The sequence below is a fragment of the Chiloscyllium plagiosum genome, unplaced genomic scaffold (genome assembly GCF_037043375.1).
Source record: "Chiloscyllium plagiosum isolate Xiang-an unplaced genomic scaffold, Cpla_swu_hap1 HiC_scaffold_8, whole genome shotgun sequence".
NCBI classification, from domain to species: domain Eukaryota; kingdom Metazoa; phylum Chordata; class Chondrichthyes; order Orectolobiformes; family Hemiscylliidae; genus Chiloscyllium; species Chiloscyllium plagiosum.
Window position 1 is genome coordinate 26,503,400 of NW_028270146.1, and position 19,627 is coordinate 26,523,026.

Here is a 19,627-nt window from a genome sequence, read left to right on the forward strand (position 1 = left end):
TGCCCTCTCACCTCCTACAAGGAGAGAAAACAGAGGATAGTGAGTGTCCGGAATGGTTGGTGGGGAAGGTACACGCACGAGAGGGCACAAAAATGAGGGTGGATGTGAAGGTTTGATGGAGATGTGAGATTCCTGGAAAATGAGGCACAGGGAGTGTTAGAATAAGAGGTGCCATGCAGGAAATTGCTGGGAAAGTTAACATGTGGGATTTGGCTCCTCAAACTATTACACCAGTCAGTTTTCCTGTCTTCCAGGATCCTCTCAGAGCACTGTTTGAGGGACCACCACTGACTTCCTCAGTCAATCCCATCTACACATTTTGGTTGAAGAGGTTGACCTTTTCCTCCCACACTTGGTATACACCACTTCACTGCATCCCTCAGATCGTGCTGCAAGGACTCCACAGTATAGCAGCCTCTTGGCTGCTAAAACACAGATAGATTGCCAACTTGGCCAAACAGCAAGGGATGCTGGATATATCGGCCAAGTAAATGCCTGATGTCTGGTTGGAGTTGTCTAACTTGTTTTAAGGGGGAACCAGACAACAACACATCCCAGGTCTCCTATATATTCCATTGGTTACTCAAGCCACAGAACTCAATGCACAGTTCAGCCATTCTCACTCATGTCATACCTTTCACTAGAACTGACTTGACATATCTTCCTGGCTATCCTCTCTAGTTGGTTGTGAATTTCCTTGGATGGATATGCTGCAGGCTGAGTTAAAGGGTTTTGGCAAATCACTACCAACAGAACAGACAAGTTCCTGACCTGAAAGCAACCTCCATGGTCTGAATAGGTCCATTTTGATAAGATTTCATTCAGTAACTTAGCTGCACTTTCCACTCGCCGCCTGACCTACAGAGTGACTCATTCCAGCGTTTTCTGTTTCTTTAATTTTCAGGTCAGTGTTCTGCTCTCTTATCAGTGATTCAACAATTTCTTTTCTTCCTAATGAATATGATAGCAATACAATCAGAATTGAGAACCAATTGGATATTAAACCGTGACTGATCTTTATAACTGGAAATCTTGTGACTCTCTCGTATAGGAGCAAGGGAGAAGCATGGTGGTTCCATGTAAAGTATTTCTCCCATCCAATTAACACCAAACTGTCACTTGCTTTGTTTTAATTCCCAGTGTTGTAGCAAAAATTAGATCGTGTACCTGTTCCCTTCTGCCTCCGGAGATCCATTGAAACCAAACTTAGTATTTCCTCTGACTGAAGTTCAGCATAAGCTTGTGCAAAAAGATTTTGTTGTTTGACAGGTAATATCACTACTACTTTCACTCTTTCCATTCTAACCTTTGGTGCCTTTCTATATTTTATCAATATTGCCCAGGTTATGATATCTCTGAAACTCTTCTGAGGCTCCAAATACACCAGATGTTGTGTTATTGATCTTGCCATTCAGGGGCAAGAGTTCATACTCCTGATGTAGCAAGGTGTCAAATTGAATTCAATAAGAATTCATGCTGTGCTAGCATGCGAACACTAACATGGATTGTTGTGAAAAACCAACTGTTTAATAATATCCTTCAGGAATAGTAACCAGCCACCCCATTGGCTTAACATTCAGGGACAGGAAATAAATGCTGCCTCACTGGTACTGCACCTAACTAAATGTTTTTATTTTCAGAATGTCACTGTATATTTTCCTAGCTCTGCATCTGCACAATGTTGAAATCTATGGTCTTTGCATTACGGTCTTTGACTGATCCTTTCTTAGATTCCTAAAGCTATAGAATCCTTTGCTTCCTTCAATTATTCCTCAAACCTTTCATGATCAGGCTCTCAAAACCCAAAAATAAAACAAAGTTCTGATGCTGAAGATCTGAAACAAAAACAGAAATTGCTGGAGAAACTCAGCAGGTCTGGCAACATCTGTAGGAAGAAAGCAGAGAGCAAGAAAGAGACCGACCCTTTGAATATTTTTGTCTCTGTTTTTTCTGGGCTCCATCGCCACCTTTCCACTCATCTCTCCCTGTCCCACCCCCATTCTCCAACGTCTTCTTCAGCATAAACACCACTTTTTCCTCACTGCTAACAGTTCTGATGAAGAGTCACCGGACTTGAAACTCTGCTTTCTTCCCACATACACTGCCAGACCTACTGAGTTTCTCCAGCACTTTCTGTTTTGTATCAAAACTGAAGATCACTGTCACCTAGTTATGAGTAAATTAAAGTTGCTGTGGTCTCAGAAGTCCATAGGTGGCTCTCTCATTAGAGATAGAGATAGAGAGAGAGAGATGTGACTGTTGTTGGTTTAATCTGAGGAACATATTTACTTTGATGGAAGATGAATCCCAACTTCTCTTCTCAACTTTAGCGTTGCCTTGCACTTCAGCCTTGACCTTTTTACCCTGGCTGTTAAAATAAATAACATATATATAGTACAAAGGTCACAGTGTGACAGTACAGGTGTGGTATTTTCATCTGGATTGTGATTCAACCTTCCAGAGAAATGTAAATTTGTAAATGTGATGGAAAATAGACAGAGATCAATCCTGAACAATGGGGAGATCATTGGACTATAAAATAGAGTTTAAGATAACATTATGAAGTTGAAGTACCTTTTTACAAATGTTATTTATCTTCTCTATTCTTTATTCTTTCTTCTTTCAGCCAGTTGGCGATTACAAACCCTAGTTTGTAAGGAGTTCCTGTTTAATTCCCCATGGGTATTATGTAATGACAGTTTCAAAACAAAGTACTGTGACCTTCATGAGGGGGAGTATATTAATTACTCAGGTTATGCTATTCCTGAGAAATAATCTCTACACAATTAAAAGGTGAATGATGTAGAAATATAACCAACGCGGATCTCTTTCACACATTAACCTTCTGAAGTGAGAAGTAGAATTTCAGAGTCATGTTAGCATTCGCTGCAACACCTTGTATTTATATAGCACCTTTCAGATAATACAAAGCTACTAATTGCTTCAGTAGATGTGTAATCAGAAAAGAATTAACACTGAGGGGATGGAAGAGGCAGATGTCCAAAATGATGGCTGAAAGTGAACATTTCATACAGGATCTTTGAAATTTTGTACCATTTAGGACTTTGGATGTTAACTCAATGAGTGTATTCAAGTCTGAGGTCAATAGATTGTGAGACATAAAGAAACCATTGGATATGGGGTTAAAGCAGGAAGATAGTGTTGACATGGAAGGTGAAAGTACACAGGCCTGGCCTGTACTGTCAGAACTGGCAAGCAATGCCTTTCTCAACAGAGCGATTAACAAGATGTTTATTAATTCTTTTTGGTTTCCATTAAAATTTGACTAACTGGAACATGAAATTTGGGAATAAAGTTACCCTAGCTGTATTCCCTTCATGCAGAGTGCAGACACCATTAGTATAACAGAGAGTGCAGCTGCTGTAACCATCAATGATAAATGACTACAGTCTTTTCCACTATTAAAACAGTTTGCCCGTTCCCAAATATCTCTCCTGCTGCTACAACATACTGCTTACACTGTGTCTATAAAAGTAGGAATATTTGAATCAACTATTTAATAAAGTAATGAAGTAGGCCATTTAGTTTCACAACACCACTACACCAATAAGCTATCTGGTGGCCCTTCAGTTCATAAGGTAAACCGATGAGTATATTCAAGTCCGAGGTTATATAGTATATTGCTATATTGAGCGCAACACCATTTCATTTTGAGAATAATCTGATTAATCTGAGACATTGACAAAGACATGGATGCAATTTCCCCTGCTTTTCTTCTAACAGTGCCTGGAATTTTTTACACCTCTCTCAGTTAACACCACTTCTGATATTCCGACTTGGTACTGGAGTTTCAGATTGAATTATGTGTTCATCTCCCGGGAGTGGGAAATTAAATCATTTTTAATATATTCACTCACAAGATATGGGTGTTGCTGGCTAGCATTTATAGTCAGCCCCTAATTGCCCTCGAGAAGCTGGTGGTGCCTTTTGGAACTGCTGCAGTGATATACTGTAGGTAGACCCATAATGCCATTAGTGAGAGAATTTCAGTGACACCGAAGGAACAGCAATTTATTTCCAAACCTGGATAGAAATTTCACAATTGAAATGCAAAGCATACTATAATGGAAATTAAAATAATCTGTCGTGTTAAAAATAAAAGCCTCTAAGTTGTAAGACATGCGAAGTTCATGAAAAGACGAACTTGCAACTTTTTTTTCAAAGAGGGCTTTTAGTAGCCTGTTAGGGGAACGGCACGATGGCTCAGTGGTTAGCACTACTGCCTCACAGTGCCAGGGACCCAGGTTCAATTCCAGTCTTGGGTGGCTGTCTGTGTGGAGTTCACACATTCTCCCTGTGTCGGTATGGGTTAGCTCTGGTTTCCTCCCACAATCCAAAGATGTGCAGACCAGATGAATTGGCTGTGCTAAATTGCCCTTAGTGTTAGGCGCATTAGTCAGGGGGTGGGGGTTACTCTTCAGAGGGTCAGTGTAGACTTGTTAAGCTGAAGGGCCTGTTTCCACTCTGTAGGGAATCTAATCTAAAAAAAACTAATACTTTAATAACTTGAACCTAAAAAAATTAGTTGTTGGTTTTCAAATAACTATTCACATTACCTTGCAATACCAGATATGTGTAAACCAATAGACCTGCTCAGCACTAAAAAAATTATTTTACAAAAATACCACTTCCAGAGGAAAAGCAAGGATTGGGAACAGGTCCCCTGGAGGAATGGGGTTGAAACATCAGGCATCAGAATCTGCATATTCTGCATTTACCCTCTCTGGTCTTGCGTGGACATGGTTTGAAATGAAAGAGTATAAAAAAAAGGTTAAAACACTTTTTTTTCAGTAATGAATATGATAAAATGAGTAATGCCCAGAGGTTCTGATGGATTTTCTAATCCCCGATTGCTATATTCAGTAATCAGCAGAATATAATTTTATGAGATGTTTTATGGCTAGAGACAGCTGTGTAGCATGAAAAGTTAAAAAAAGAGAGAATCAGAGCTGAAACTGTTAAAGTCTATTTATTATGGGAGATCTCTCCACATTTATTTCTACCATCTTGCAAACAAGTGGAAATTGTGCTTTTATTATTTTTAACTTAAAACGGCCCCAGAATATTTTGACTCTTTACGTCAGTGATTAATTTTCTCATTGATAAAAGAAAATCTTTACCAAAGCAAATTTACAGGGAGAAAAGCACACTGTATCTCCCAGTAACATGGTTGATTAAATGAGAATGAGAGAAAAAATATTTAAAGAGGAACATTTCACAGCTGGTGCCACCTAAAGGTAGAGATCCAATATTCAGCGGTAAAAGGAAAATTATAAATAAGAAAGAAAGCAGAAAACACTGGAAACGGACACCAGGCATGTCAGCAAAGAACTGAGAACAGATAGGCTAACATTTTGAGTGGAGTCCCTTCATCCGAATCATATGAAGATTTCTTCTCTGTTCAGTGTAGGTGTACCGAGAACCTGATAATGAATAAAGTGCCTCATTAAGGAAAGCAGACACCATAACAGAAGATAACTGTTATTGACCTGTAGAGAATGAGACAATTCATCCGAAAAAAGTATCAGTTTCAGTTGCATCAGGTGTTCCGCTTGTGAAGTATTGCTGTAAACACAAATTATTGATGAATTTACAAGAAGCAGTGACTGAATATGTGTTGAATTTTTTCTTGCTGCAAATCCACCTTTCAGTTATTGCTTGCAGTCCTGTCCGGGGTTGAGGTGTTTTATTTGACTGGGGTTTCTGATATAGTCAATTCACTTTGGTGACTACCTGGCTGGTGCCTGCTTCTCTGCTGAGCGCTGAAATCAAAAATCCACATCCGTTTCAGATCTTTGCCCATCTCTAAAGTTGCCCTGCTAAATGAATCACCTTTGGCTGCAAACAAATTTTTTTTTTTTTGCCGAGCTTGCATTATTTGACCACACTTAAGATTGCTTTCTGTGTCATGCAAGATCTAGTATTATTTATCAAACTGCCAACTTATTTCATTGTGAGAGGGAACAGTTCACAATCAAGGTGGTTTCCTGCCTTGCCATTCAAAGTTTCCCTGCATTTCTGCACTGCTCCATTTACCTCTAAATTATCATGAGCCAATTTCCTTGGCAGTCCCCATCATTTCAGCCAACAAGTTATTTAATGCTCCACATATAGCGATGGAAATACTTAACATAGCTAAGAAATCATACACAGGACCTCCAGACTATAAGGAAAATGGGGCACATCCATTAAAAATCCCTTTGGAATACAAAGGGAAATCAAGTGACATATAATGATATGCCTGCAGCTGTAATGAGGTGGCAAGGTGGCACAGTGGTTAGCACATCTGCCTCACAGGACCAGGGACCCAGATCTAATTCTAGTCTTGGATAACTCTCTGTGTGGAGTTTGCACATTCTCCCTGTGTCTGTGTGGATTTCCATTGGATGCACCAGTTTCCTCCCAATGTCCAAAGGTGTGCAGGTTAGGTAAATAGGCCATGGTTACAGGGAGAGGGTGGTGGAGCTGCATGTGGGTGGGATGCTTTTTGGAGGGTCAGTGAAGACCCAATGGGCCAAATAGTCTCTTACCCCACTGGAGGCATTCTATGATTCGAGGCCATTGGAGACACTCATTGTCAGGCGTCACCTGAAAAAAGAATAGGACAGGTAGTTGGCCTTTGAAACCATAAGGCACCAGACATTAGATGGCAACTGAACACATTGGCAAAGCATTCAGGGGGCTTGTAATGAAATGGGATGAGACAAGGCCTCCTGACGTTGCGTCAGATTGGAACTGATATGAGTAAAAGGTGAAAGGAAAGCTGCTCACCTACAGCAGAATGCACCCACACCCCCAAACCCTGAAATGTGAAGGTGTACTAACTTTCATTGCATTTCTCACCATGTGGACTGCACTGATTCAAAGAAAAGGCTGGCCATTACCCTCTCAAGGAGATCTAGGAACAGGTAATAAATGCCATGGAGCATGTACATGTAGATTAAAGAAAGGCAAGGGACTGGGAGAAGAGACAATTTTATAGAAAACAGCACAATCACTTACATGTAAATTTATACCATGCAGGCCCGCGCTGACTAGGAAGTGGAAAAGGAAGGGAAATACTTGGCTTTATGACACCAGTGCTCTACTTCTAATGTACTTACTGGCATTTACTAATGGGTGGGTGCCTGATCCAAATGGCAAGGGCACCAGATGAAGCTCCTAGGTGATCTTGTTAATGGGAAGGTGCCAATGTTACAATACTCCCACCTCATCAGAGATCCACTCCCCATTCCCCATTCCTCGCTCTACTGATTTATCCCACTTTCTCCATTATGGTCTAAAAAACTTAGTCACCAAAACACAAAACAACAGGCAGTCTAGTGGCATGGCTTCTTTTCAGTGGAGACTGCCTGTAGTCCCAGTAGTGGCCCCAGTAATGCAGAGGGATGCAAACTGTTAAGTGGGATGGGGGTACAGATATAGGATCAAGCCCACTGCCTCAACACAGCAATTGCTCCCCATTGTTTTCATGGTATTTGAATGGTCTGCAATGCTCCCTTTAAGGACCACTGCTTGTACCACTCAATGTCAAGTGAAGTGGGCAGAGCTTATGGAGTACATGCTATGACAATTGATATCCCAAGAGCATGTTGGTTCCATTCTGAAACAGTTTGTTTGTACATATAATGATGGCGCTGCCCATTTCCAACTCCACCCAAACAATATCTGGACAATAGCACAGACTGAGTAAAATTGACTAGCTTGAGATGGGAAAATATCAAAATACAGACAGGCTTTGACAGGGTCCACAACATCAAAGAAAATTCCTATGGATCTTTCAGCAAAGGTGGTAAAATAAATGTCCTCTGCATTGCACATCACTGGTGAGGAAACTAAAAGGAGAACATGCTGTAGAATGTAATTTGTGCGAGGAGAATTTACTTTCTATCACCAACAGAGGCTCAGTAGCACCACCCCTGGCCAAATCAATTGACTACTCACAAACGCAGCTGCAAAAGTGGGCCTTCATTGAGCGGTGAGCAAACCAACAACAGGAAACTTGACCTCTTCATTACCAAACTATGTGTGGCAAACATAGCACTGATAGAACTGACAACTGAACAATTCTAGGAAAGACAAAATCTGATCAGAATTAGATAGATATTCTCCTGATATATTTTGGCAGTGTCACTGCACAGTGACACAGACTAAGGATGAATTAACAACTACTAGCCACTGTGAGCCATCAGGAGAAGAGTATCACACCACAGTCTGAAAGTCTGGAACATTCCTCACGCCATCATCATGCCTTCCAGTTTCATGTTGTGTATAGAAGGACAGTAATTCTGGACATAACTAGGCATGCGATATCAAGCTCTTGAAGTCACGATACAGAGTTTGGTCTGAGCTTTTAATTTCTGAACATTAACTTCATTGTCATACAAAGTTTGTGATCTTCCATGAGCTCTTTATCTATATACACCATCTATCCGTCTTAAAATCATATTTCTAATCTTTTGAGTTAACCTTAGATACTAGTCTGTCTGTAAATGTAACCAATTGATTTGTTAAAAATGAAAACAAGTTGCTAACGCCTTAATTTTCACAGGACAGGAAACCACGATATTAACCTCTGTGTATTTCTGCTCTTTTACCCAGGTTGTTTTCTTCTGATGAGTTTGGAGGACATTCTGCAGATTAACAAGTTTTATGCAAGGGTATGGTAACATCAAAAACATTTAACTGTTAATCAAATATTACATGCAGCTCAGGGCAATCTAGTTATTGATGAAAGTATGGCTGAATTTAAACTGGACATTTTAATGCTTTGTACTTCAATGATATTAAGTAAAAGGTTCTGTATCATCTGATTCCATGGGTTAATTCGCAGAATAAACGCAGTACAGATCATAGATTAGATCCCTGAGCTCTGATGTTGAATTAGGTAAGCACTGGGAGATTGCTACAATTGTCCTTAAGATCACACATCAAGAAAAACTAAAATTGACAAGGCTGCTCAACTTGGATTGGTATCCATTAACCTGGAAGCACATGTAAGCATCAGAATGCAAAAGGAAGCATTGATAGGCAGAATAAAGAAAAATCCAAAGGGGATTTTTAAATATATAAAGTGCAAGTGAATAACTCAGGAAAAGGTAGGGCCCATAGGGACCATAGAGATAATTGGTGTGTTGATTGGGAAAATACGGGCATAGTCCTCAATGATTATTTTCATAGAATCTCTATGATGTGGAAGCAGGCCATTTGGTCCATCAAGTCCACATCAACCTTCTGAAGAGCAGCCCACTCAGAGCCAACCCCATTATTGTAACCCTGCATTCCCCACTTAGCCCACACATCCCTGGGCACTATGAGTAATTTACCATGACCAATCTATCTAACCTAGCTATGCAGTTGGAGAGGGTTAATAAGGCAAGTAAATACAGGTCATTCTGCTATAACGCACATTTTGTTAATGCGAATTCGCGATAACTCTATTAATGAATTGGGAACACTTTCTCTATAGCGTGAACTTTTAAAGTGTGCATTGGTTATAATACGATTCTGGCCCCATTCATTTAAATGGTGCTGCTATTATGTGATTTTCTTATAACACGGTGTTGCATGACAATGGAAATGCAGCATTATAGTAGAACTGACTGTACTCTGTGAATGGTAGGACCTTGGAAAGTACTAACAATCAGAGGGAATTTGGTGTGAATAAATGCAGATCCTTGAAGGTAGCAGGGCAGATAGATAAGGTGGTCAAGAAGGCAGGTGTGATACCTGCCCTTTTTAGCCAAGGCATAGAATATAAGTGACCTTATGCTGGAACTGTATAAGATGCTTGTTGAGCCATAAGTTTTGATCACTACTTTATAGAAAAAGTGTGATTGTCCGAGAGAGGGTGAAGAGGAGATGGGCCAGGATGGTGGCTGAGCAGATGAGGAAAGCTTGGATGGCTGAGCTTATTTTCTTTGGAGCAGTGAAGATTGAGAGGAGACCTGATAGAGGTTTATACAAATATGAGGGACATAGATTTGGTGCATTGGCAGGACATTTTTTGTGAGTAAAATAGTCATTAACCAGAGGTCAAAGATTTCAGACAAGCAGTAGTAGGCAAAGAGGAGATTTGAGGAGAAATATTTTCACTCAGAAGGTGGTGGGAGTCTGAACTCAGTGCCTGCAAGGACTGGTGAATCAGAAACTCTCAGAACATTTCAGCAGTATTGAGATATTCATTTGTTGCCAAAGCCTCCTGGGATATTGACCAAAAACTGAGATTAAGTTAATCAGATATTTCTTGACCATACCAGACTCTGATGGGCTGAAAGGTCTCCTGCTATCCTGTAAATACCTATAAAAAGATGAGGACAGGATCATTTACAGCTATGATATCCCACAATAACGTATCCACTGCCTATCATGTTTAATTGAGGTGTTTATGCTTGGCAGCACACATTTTATAAATCATCACTTCAATGATCAGAGGACGGACTGGCATCATGAATCTGGCCCCTGCATCTATTACTGCAGAAATCGTAGGGTCATAAACTGGTTGCAACACAGAAAGAGGCTATTCAGCCATTGCTCCATGCTGGTTATCTGCCAGAGCACCTTAGCTGGTCTCATTCTCTAGTTCTCTCCCCATAGCCATGAAAATCTTAAATCTGAAAGTACCCCTGTACTTATTTAATTCCCTTTTAAAAGTCCTGCTTGTATCTGACTCCACCACATTTTCAGGTCATCTATCCTAGCTTCAAAACATCCATTGCAAAGAGAAAGCTTTTTCTCATAAACATAATGTATGGGAACAAAAGCAGTCAACCCATCAAGATCCCTCTGTCAGGCAGCGAGATTGTGGCTGATCTAATATCCCTCAACTCCAGATTCCTGCCTCTTCCCCATAGCCATTGGTTTCCTGATTAAAAAATGTCTAACTCAGTCTTGAATGTACTCAATGCCCCAACCTCCACAGCCCTCTACAGAAAAGAATTGTACTATCTTCTGAGAAAAGACACTACTCCTCATCTCAGTTTCAAGAGGATGACCCTTAATTTGAGAATATACATTCCAGTCCAAGACTGTTCCCTGAAGGTGAAATAACCTTTCCACATCTACTCTGTAAAGCCCCCTAAGAATCTTATTTTTTTCAATCACCTGTCATTCTTCTAAACTCCAATGAGTACAGACCCAACTGACTCAACCTGTACTCATAAGACATTCCCTCCATATCCACGATGAGCCCGTTGAACTGACACTGGACTTCTCCAATGCCAGCTTCTCTTTCCTTAGATAAGGGGCCCAAAACTGTTCATGCTATTTCAACTAAGTTACAGTTGATCCTTTTATAACTACTTTACATCTGCATCTTCGAGTTCTTGATTCTACTATCCATGGGTACAACTCTCTACCTAACCTATCTGGACGCTTTCTGATTTTGAGTACTTCTATCAAATTTCTAATACTTTTGTGAACTATAGAGAGCAACCTAGCTTCTTCAATCTATCTACATAATGGAAATCACTTATTCGTAAAAACATGTGGTAAATCTTATCTGCATCACTTTGGTAGTCTTCACTTCCTTTCTAAAATAATGCACAAGTTTGGACACCATGCTTAATTTAAAAGTTTTCTACTATTTAACTTGTATATAATTCAATTTTCTATCCTTTCTTTATCCTGCAAAATCTCCAAGTTTTTACTTTGCCATAACAGCCACTGATGATATTTACAACATGTCAACAAGCAGTAGTCAGGAAGCGACAGTCTGGAGATTGCTTCTGATGATGCTGCTCACAAACATAAGTGGGAATAACACATATTTATGCAGTCTTGGGATGTGGGAATCGCTGGCTTGAAGGTGGTGGTGGTGAGCTGCCTTCTTGAACTACTGCAGTCCAGCTGCTGAGGGTTGGCCCATAATGCCCTTAGAGAAGGGATTTCAGGATTCTGACCCAGCTACAGTAAAGGCACAGCGATATAGTTTCAAGTCAGAATGGTGAGTAGCATACAGGTGATGGTGTTCCCATACATTTAATGTCCTTGCCTTTTTCATGGAAGTGGTCGTGGTTTCGAAGATGCTGTCTGAGAATATCTGGTGAATTTCTGCAATGCACCTTCTAGAAAGCACACACTGCATTGGGAGTGGAGAGGGTTTGTGGATGTGGTGCTAATCAAGCAGGCTGTTTTGTCCTGGATGATGGCAAGCTTCTTGAGTGTTGCTGGAGCTGCACCCATCCAGGCAAGTGGGGAGTATTCCATCACACTCCTGATTTGTGCCTTGTAGATGGTGGACAGGCTTTGATGAGTTAGGAGGTGAGCTGCTCACAGCAGTATTCCGAGGCTTTGACTTGCTCTTGTAGCCATTGTATTTATGTGGTGAATCCAGTAGAAAAAGTAAATCCCAGGATGTTGATAGCAGGGGATTCAGTGATCCCCTGCTATCATGCCAGTTTCCTCTTGAAAGGATTGAATGGAATTTGTCACGCACCATCGTTTCTTTTAACATGATGAAGATAAATCACTCCTGGTAAGATAAATTAGAAGGGCTTTTGAGGCACCGAAGTAGTGTCCCTACCTCTGGGCCAGGAGGCCCAAGCCCTACCTGCTCTAGAAGTGTGTAATAATATCTCTGAGCTGATTGATTACAAAACATCAAATATATTCGAGGTGCAACATTTTTCCCATCACATTCTAAGATTCAGGATCGTTACATGTGATTTTCCAACTTATGTTTGTGAGCAGCTTCATCAAAGGCAATCACTAGACTGTCCACTCCTGACTATCTCTTGTTGACATGTTATAAATGCCATCAGTAGCTGTTGTGATGCACCATTCGCAACGGTTCAGCTTCAGGCCACTTCCCTGCCCTTTCAGCGATGAAACTCAGTAATTAAGCAAATAAAGCAAAGCTAATCAAATCATCTAGCAACCTAATAACCTGACCATTTAACACAATGAATGTGCTTCCTAAGACAAGTGTCTTTTTGTCAGATTGCCTTAGAACAAATAGGCCAAATAAGCTGAAAAGATCACCACAAGTGGGTAAATGGATCTTGCACTGAAGATTGCTGGAGAAAGCAATAAAAAAAATTGGATTAGTGCCAAGTTTCTTTAAGAGCTGCACAGTTTCATATGTCACTGACATGTTTTGCTGTAGCTGTGCATGAAATTAAGAGGGCAGAGAATTACATAGAAGATTTTAAAGCTAGATTGATTGATTAGCGGTGAGCCAGAATTCAATTTTTAAGCCAAAAGTTCTGATCTCCTTTGCCATGTGGGAGGGATCAGAGAAGAGATTTTGATTGCTATCAGGTCAGAGTGGGGAAGGGGTAGTACTGTTGCTCTGCCCACTTCCCGACCCTTTCATTTTGATCTGTACACAGTAGTTCCATTCTAACGTCGCCAGTCACTGACATAGCTTGAACCCTGTAGGCAATTCAATGACTGAGGTAATACAGCTTAATGTCTGAATGTGCAATGATTGTAATTCACAGTTCATTTCAGGAAGTTACTTTCTATATAACACTAGGGGAGGAGGGAGGTAGCTCTTGCTGCTTTGTGTAGCCAGATTATAAACAATATTAAAAATGATGCAATAATCAGAATCATTCTTGCTTTCTTTCCTCCTGCTATTCATGTACATTTAAGTTTATATACATGTATAAATATACAGGTACGTGCAGTTTTCTTTTCTTGAGCCTCTGATTTCAAAATGTTTTTAATTCAGCTTACCTGTTGGATCGATCAATCCCTCTGGTCAAACAAATCTCTTGTCTTTAAATGCTCCTGTTTTTCTTTTCAGTACTCCTTGTTTCTGGTAGGTGCCTCATTGAGTGAATCAATCTGGGAAAGACAAAACCTCCTCTCAACTGTGACAGTAAGAGTCGAATTATAAGCAAGCCCTGGGACACGTGCCCAGAATAAGCTGGTTGTGAAGCTGGGACTGCAAGCAGTGGGCAACTGGGGCTGCACGAGTTGTTAACTAATTTTTAAAGGGCATGGTTGAAGGGAGGGATTAGTGTTGCTCATTTCTGTTCTAACTTTGGCTTCAGAATACACAAAATCTGGGCATCAAAAAAGCTGGAGAGCCGGATTCTACTCCCAATCTCGCATGCCAGCAAGTCTCTCCAGAAGATCAGAGAACACTAATATATCCTTTCAGACAACATTGAGAGGGAAGCCAGATACATATTCTCTCTCCTGGCTCAGACTGGATGGAGGTTTCCACTGACAAGCGAATGCATCCTCCCTTCAAAGTTTGATGAACTTTGCTTCTGGCATTAGAGAGAGATGTTGTCAGTTCAGCTATTTTTCGAAGAAGCAATTTGAAATTAAATCTTTAAAAAGAGAAACAACAGTTGGATGTTTAGGCTGCTGGAAGCCATACTTGTAAACCTAATTTTAGGTTTTTAACGCAGGAAAAAAGTAAACTACCTAACCTCTTATATCCTTTGAGAATGCAAAGATCGTCAAATGTAATTATTGCCAATAAGGAGCATTAATTTTGAACAACACTCTCAGCATTTGTAGATAGCTATTCTGTTGATTAATTTATCTCCTAGGGTGCTTAAGTAAGAGTCGACAAAATGTGGGGCTGGAAAAAGCACAGAAGGTGAAGCAGCACCAAAAGAGCAGAGGAGTCAATGTTTCAGGCAGGACACTTCGTCAGGACCTGCCCAAAACGTCAGGCTCCCTTGCTCCTCTGATGCCGCTTGACCTGCTGTGCTTTCTCTAACTCCACATTTTATCAACTCTGACTTTGCAGCATCTGGAGTTCTCACTATTCCCAGGGGCTTGAGTAAAACTGTTAAAACCGAATGTATTGCCTATCCCTAGTTGCCATGAACTAAGTTCCTTGCGAGACCACTTCAGACTACATGGTTCAGAAACAATTTACAAGGATGTTGCTAGTATTGGAGGGTTTGAGCTTAGGGAGGGAGGCTGAAAAGGCTGAAGTTATTTTCCCTGGAGCATCAGAAAAATGGGGTGATCTTATAGAAGTTCATAAAATATGATGTCATGGATAGGGTGAATAGCCAATGTCTTTTACCCAGATTAGGGCAGTCCAAAACTAGAGGACATAGATTTAAGGTGAGAGGGAAAGATATAAAAGGGACCCAAGGGGTAAAGTTTTCAAGCAGAGAGTGGTGCATGTATGGAATGCACTGCCAGAGGAAATGGTGGAGGTGGATACATTTGCAACATTTAACAGGCATCTGGAGGGGTATATGAATAGGAAGAATTTAGAGGGACACAGCTGATGGGACCAGATTTATATAGGATATCCGGTCAGCATGAATGAGTTGGACCGAAGGGTCTGTTTTTGTGCTGCACATCTCTATGCCTCTATTTGTTGGCCACATCAGTGTTATTTACTAGAAGAGCATTGGTGCACAAGATTTTCACAAGCAAGTTGTAACTTTTACGTTATTGCACAAATACCCAAATTTTGTGCAGTGAGTTTTGTAACATAACCATAGTGTCATTTGATGTCATAATTTCTGACTTCTTCATTGCTTACCACAACCACTACATTACTTATTGATACAAAACTTCTCAATAATTTAACAATCGTCACCATTCAATTTTACTTTCTTGAAAGAGGCAATGCTAAAAGGAAAGTTGAATGAAACAGTGATAAATGGGCAGAAGTAAAGAAATGGTGACCAGGCAGACACTGCATGCTTAGATAAGGAAATGAGTGCTTAGCTCGTTTTAATTTTGAGATTTTGACTTTGTGTGACAGTAAAAAAAAAGGATGGTTCAGTGATTCAGTAGCTCCTTTCATGCTCTATTAATTATTAATTCCCACTTATAAGTCAACAAAAATGAAAATCGAGAGAGATGTAAACTGGGCTGCTTATTTGCATTAGCCATTTTTTTCTCTCTCTCAAAAAGTAAAATACTTCTTGAGTATTTATGGTATTCAAAACTGCATTCAAGTAATCTGACTCTATAGGTGCTCAGAAAATCTGTTATTGGTACAGCTGTAAAATGAAAATTTTCCCTTTACATTTCAAGCCATTCTCAACCTGATTCTCAGAGTTGAGACAAAACCAAGCTTTCTGCTCCTCAAATTTATCTGAATTACCAAAAGCAAAAACAGCTTTAGATCTGCAGTTTGGTGTTGCTCACTCTAACCCTGCAGTGTGATAGGAAGCTCATCTTTTTGGGAACGTTTTGGAACTTTCATCCATATAGACTTCTCTACACAAATAAAGATTCATTTTTCAATTAGCTCTCCAATTTACTCTCCTCTCCCCCATTTTAATGTCTTCGATGACCCCAAAGTATAGTTATTTTTGAGATTTTTGTAAAAAAAATTACTTCTTTATTATCTTCAACCCTAATTAAAATCCAGATTGAATCTTACTTTCACTAGTAATACTCCAGCCTAAAAGGAAGCCCCTTCATTTCATACATCAAATTCAAGCCTATGACTTGAAGTGCTGTTTTATAGCATCATGCAGCCTGAACAGTACCAATTTGCAATAAAGTTGAAAACTGCTGCAGAAACTGCATATTGCATGTTCGACTTCACTTAATCAATAGTTTTAGAAGTAACTGATAAGCCGCACTAAAACTTTGTCATGATTCCACAGCAATTTGTTAAATATTGGTCACAAAACTACAAGAATAATTTGTGGGATGTAATCAGAGGTTAACCTAAGTGTGTTGGTTTTGTGAATAAATGGCTCAAAGCTGCTTTACATTAAGGGGTGCAATTTGAAGGTTTTGGCTGACACTGTCCAGTCTATTTGACTTGCACATAATTTTCCCATCCAGAATAATATAGCAATTGATGTAAGCCAATTTTATCAGCCTTTTGGAAGAGTGGATGGGTGGTGGTGGGGTGCAGGAGCAGTAGTGGAAGGGATGTTTCAAAGGCAAATGTTCAAATTTTGCCGTCACTACGATTAACAGCTATGTTTGTAAGCATGGTTTCTATGAGGTATACACTAGGAATATACAACTTAGAGGACCATTTAGCCAATCACATGTGTGTCAGTTTTTTGAAAGAGTTGTCCAACTTGACCTACTCTCCTCCTTTTTCTCCAAAGCTCTGCATTTGCTTTTCTTCTCAGTTATTTATCTATGTCACAATTGAATTTTTTTATTGAATCTGCAACCAACATATATTTCTTCAGGTAGAGCATTCCTGAGCACAACAACTCCTACATTTTTCTTTATCTTTCTTTTGGTTCTTTTGTTAATTAATTTAAATCTCTGTCCTTTAGTTACTGACTCTCTTGCCAGTGGAAGGAAAAATCTCCTAATTACTTAGTCTATCTAAAGCAAACGTTTGATCATTTGCATGAAATCAGCATACAGTCAAATAAAAACCAATAAGAATTCCACATTCCATCCAAATGGCTCAGCGGTTAGCACTGCTGCCTCACAAAGCCAGGGACCAAGGTTCAATTCCAGTCTCAGGCAACTGTCTGTGCGAAGTTTGTATGTTCTCTCTGTATCTGCATGGGCTTCCTTCGGGTGCTTGGGATCCCCCTACAATCCAAAGTTAATCCAGGTTAGGTGGATTGGCCATGCCAAATTGCCCATTGTGTCTAGGGATGTGGATTATCTGTGGGAATTGTAGAGAAACAGGGATTGGATCCAATGCTCTTCAGAGGCATTGTGTGGGCTTGATGGGCCAAATGACTTGCTTCCACACCATTGGGATTCTATGAATGGAATGGTATTGTAAGGAACAAAACAAGCTTACAACCCTCCTCAGTATTTTAAGCAATTAACTCCTGTGTACTGTTCTGAAAATACACCAGAACTACAGCCTCACAGAAAGACACCTATGAATCAGTGTGACTTTCCAAACCAATTGTTATGTGGCTTATTTGAGTGGGTGTGTTAATTTGATGCCAATTTATCCCTAGTGACTGCCATTGTTTGTTGAACTGGATAATATTTGTTGACTTTCTCCTCAGGATTCATTGTCAAACCTCTAGGAAGGAAGACAGATGTTGGGAAAGCACCTTCTCAATTTTGAGGATGCACCAGAACACTGTTACACAGCAAGAAAAAAGAGCAACCAATTTGCACACAACAAGGTCATATGTAGAATGATGAGATCTAAAGGCATAAAATATACAGCACGGCAATTGATCTTTCAGTGTTAATGCAGTTGGTGTTCATGCCTATGATCCACTTAACACTATTCCCATTTTCTTTATCTAACCCATTGACCTATACCTTTATTTCTTTCTCCCACACGTATTTGTCTAATTTCCCCTTAGATGCATATATGTTATTCTCCTCAAACTTTATTGCCTTTGCTGGTGTAAGCTGATGCATCAATATTGAGCAGGATAAGATTAGGTTCCCTACCGTGTGGGAACAGGCTCTTCGGCCTAACAAGTTCACACCGACCCTCCGAAGAGTAACCCACCCAGACCCATTTCCCTCTGACTAATGCACCTAACACTATGGGCAATTTAGCATGGCCAATTCACCTGGCCTGCACATCTTTGGACTGTGGGAGGAAACTAGAGCACCCGGAGGAAACCTATGCAGGTACGGGAGAATGTGCAAACTGTACACAGACAGTCACCCGAGTCTGGAATTGAACCTGGGACCGTGGTGCTGTGAGGCTACAGTGCTAACCACTGAGCCACTGTGCCGCCCCAGAGAGAGTGCTTTATTGCTATTCTTTAAATATTTACAAGGGGTCTACTGCTCCCGCCTGAGAGGCCACATGGAGCCTCAATTTCATATTTCATTTCAAAGACAGCATCATTGCATTGCAGCACTCCCTCAGTGTCAGGTTAGAATGGTACTTCAATCCATAGGCTCTGAGGCAAGAATGTTACCACCCAGCCATCTCTTACTAAGCTCTAAATATCATTCCAGTTGTGACAGCTAACCATGAGAAAGTGAGGACTGTAGACGCTGGAGATCAGAGTCGAGAGTGTGGTGCCGGAAAAGCACAGCAGCTCAGGCAGCTTCCAAGGAGCAGGAGAATTGACGTTTCAGGCATAAGCCCTTCATCAGGTTGATGAAGGGCTTATGCCCAAAACGTTGACTCTCCTGCTCCTCGGAGGCTGCCTGACCTGCTGTGCTTTTCCAGCACCACATTCTCGACTCTGATCAGCTAACCAGTGTCGTCAGAAGTAATCTAACTTTGAAGAAGTGTTGCTTGCAGTGTATAAAAGACCTCTATTCTGTTGCTGCACTTGAGACCTGTCAGAAGGCAATGCTTCATGTTGCACAATGAAGAGAAAAGTTCAGTCCAAACACTGCTTGAACCTATAACCTTTCGCTGCCAACAAATTATCACTGCATGTGAAAGATGGGATTTCAGTGAAACAGGAGCAAAAAATTCACAGTAGGATCTAGTGTACTGAAATAGAAAGGAAAGTCTGCAAATTGTGCAACCAGTAAACATAAAGTTCTGAGAGTTCAGTGGGATCTGTCAGCACCTGAATGGGAGAAAAGCAGGTAGCATTGCAAATCCCATCCCGGTGTAAGCTCCCACATGTAATAGAAGCACAATGTCGATGAAGGGGTAGTATCGAATGTGTTAAGTTGTTTCTATTTTCTGTATCTATTTTGCCTTTGTGTTTCCTGCCTCTCTTTAAAACACATGCAGAGTGATTGCAACACCAGGAGTTATGCCATGAGGTGTTCGTATTGCTGAAATTAATAA

The 19,627-nt window shown here is 40.4% G+C and overlaps 2 long non-coding RNA genes across 3 annotated transcripts in view; one reads left to right on the top strand and one right to left on the bottom strand.

Annotated features, from left to right (window-relative positions):
* The window catches only part of LOC122553413 (uncharacterized), a 92,538-nt gene that overhangs the window by 70,363 nt on the left and 2,548 nt on the right, over positions 1-19,627 (bottom strand). The window contains exon 2 of the long non-coding RNA XR_006312703.2: positions 13,702-13,812. This is a non-coding gene — a long non-coding RNA (uncharacterized LOC122553413). The remainder of the gene's footprint in view (positions 1-13,701; positions 13,813-19,627) is intronic.
* The window catches only part of LOC122553412 (uncharacterized), a 170,508-nt gene that overhangs the window by 3,841 nt on the left and 147,040 nt on the right, over positions 1-19,627 (top strand). The window contains exons 2-3 of one of the 2 annotated variants that reach the window (XR_006312701.2): positions 8,623-8,681; positions 17,910-18,074. This is a non-coding gene — a long non-coding RNA (uncharacterized LOC122553412). Of the gene's footprint in view, positions 1-8,622; positions 8,682-17,909; positions 18,075-19,627 lie in introns of those variants that run through there. The other variant, XR_015757845.1, reaches the window with a different exon arrangement.